This window comes from Oratosquilla oratoria, chromosome 8 (genome assembly GCF_046742065.1).
Source record: "Oratosquilla oratoria isolate Oo_2021 chromosome 8, ASM4674206v1, whole genome shotgun sequence".
Lineage (NCBI taxonomy): Eukaryota > Metazoa > Arthropoda > Malacostraca > Stomatopoda > Squillidae > Oratosquilla > Oratosquilla oratoria.
Genome location: NC_134784.1, coordinates 38,661,555 through 38,664,054, shown reverse-complemented (window position 1 = coordinate 38,664,054; position 2,500 = coordinate 38,661,555).

Here is a 2,500-nt window from a genome sequence, read left to right as displayed (position 1 = left end):
TCCCGAGTGTTCGGGACGTATATTATCTCCAACTTTTCACTCTCATACCTCTACGTATCTACGTTGCATCATTGTTGTATGTATATCAACATCAGTATACACATAGAATGGGATTTTATATCATTTTAAGATACGAAACATTGTATCATATTCACGCTAGGGCATGATACCTTCCCCATTACAATTGGTATCTCGAAAGAGTGCATCAGCAGTGAAATTGTTGTGACCAAGCACATGTTTTATTACTAAATTAAATATTTTCAAAAATAAATTTCAACCAGTTAGGCGTGAATTTGATTTAGAGATGTTATTTCAAAAAAACAAGAGAATTGTTGTGTGTACGGTGTATGGAAAAGAAGAGTGTATGTAAGATTCGAAGCGTTGTAGAGAAGCGACCATAGCGAAACACACCTTTTCTATATGTGTGCCCTAGGTGTCACACTGTGTTTGTACTTCGTACGATTGTCGATAGGCTCTATGCCTCCAAAGAGATAACTTATTCAAGTCATAGACTTAGAATTTGTATATTGCACAGTCAGTCTTCCACTTCTCACTTCAATTTATTTTCCTTCGGCTATGATCTCCTTTCTAGTTGAATAAATTTTCTCTCTTTTCTTCTATATTTATCTTCTGTTAATTTTAGTACACAACACTCTACAAAACTCTTGCCAGGAATCCCGTCAAAAACACTCAGTCTGGGGATCCAAGGTTAGTTCTGCAGTGACGTTATGATTTCTTTAGTCTAATGATCTTTAACTTTATACTTAAGAACCTCCCCTAAGGGCGTGATTTTATCTTGGCTCCTCGTGGATGACGGGTTATCCCTGCATCTCGGCCGCTGCCCTGGGTCAGAAGCAATGTAGCAAGACACATCACATCCACAGCAAGGCCGCTTAGGAGTTTAAATTAGCACAAACTGGTAAGCTACTATATATATATATATATATATATATATATATATATATATACACATATATATGTATATACATATATGTATATATATATGTATATATATATATATATATATATATATATATATATATATATATATATTTCTAGGGCACAGGTTCTCACGGAGACAATTTTGATTAAAATCAACTGCGCTAATAGATTTAACTATTTTCAGTTGTATCTTCTTAAGTTTAAGGAAGGACTTCCTATCAACTTCATTCAGCTTATGAACGAAATCATCCATGGTGAATGTGAAAAGAAAGGCGCTGGAGAATGCCGATGGTTTCTATTAAATATGTAACAGCATGTAAAAAACTGTTGACAACGACACCTAAAACTTCGGAGTTTTTTCACCTCGATAAGAGGCTTCCTCAAGGTGAGAAGGACTTCATTGGTGTAGAGGCGATGTTCTGGTCTTGAAGGTCTAGAGGCAAGTTAAGAAGGTGGCTAAGCGGGAGGCTTTTTATACTCGGTCGAACGGTTCAGTCGACCCAGAGCGGGTGGAATGCCGGGCTCTGATTGGCTCATGGGATGTTTCGCCTGATCTCGGGCGGCGGGGATGACCTCTGTCTGTTACGTAGCTCAAGCGGCTAGGCCCGGGCAGAATGCTAGCTTGTGATTGGCTGCGGGGGTTCTCCCGTGATCTTGTGCTTACCCCGGGCAGAATGCTGGCTTCCGATTGGCTGCGGTGATTCTCTCGTGATCTGGAGGAGGCTCTGGTTTTTGGCTGGAGATCTTGGCGGCTTGATGGAAGGTATTGTGTAGGTTGAAGAGGGAGCGGTTTCAGAGGGCGAGCTGAAGGGAGAATAAAATCAGAAGCAAGTTGTACATTAATGGTAGGGTGACGGGAAGTGATGGCTACGGCTTCTGCAATTTGCATACGCCTGTGGTTCACAGAGAGTCCAACCACAGGCGTATGCAAATTGCAGAAGCCGTAGCCATCACTTCCCGTCACCCTACCATTAATGTACAACTTGCTTCTGATTTTATTCTCCCTTCAGCTCGCCCTCTGAAACCGCTCCCTCTTCAACCTACACAATACCTTCCATCAAGCCGCCAAGATCTCCAGCCAAAAACCAGAGCCTCCTCCAGATCACGAGAGAATCACCGCAGCCAATCGGAAGCCAGCATTCTGCCCGGGGTAAGCACAAGATCACGGGAGAACCCCCGCAGCCAATCACAAGCTAGCATTCTGCCCGGGCCTAGCCGCTTGAGCTACGTAACAGACAGAGGTCATCCCCGCCGCCCGAGATCAGGCGAAACATCCCATGAGCCAATCAGAGCCCGGCATTCCACCCGCTCTGGGTCGACTGAACCGTTCGACCGAGTATAAAAAGCCTCCCGCTTAGCCACCTTCTTAACTTGCCTCTAGACCTTCAAGACCAGAACATCGCCTCTACACCAATGAAGTCCTTCTCACCCTGAGGAAGCCTCTTATCGAGGTGAAAAAAACTCCGAAGTTTTAGGTGTCGTTGTCAACAGTTTTTTACATGCTGTTACATATTTAATAGAAACCATCGGCATTCTCCAGCGCCTTTCTTTTCACATT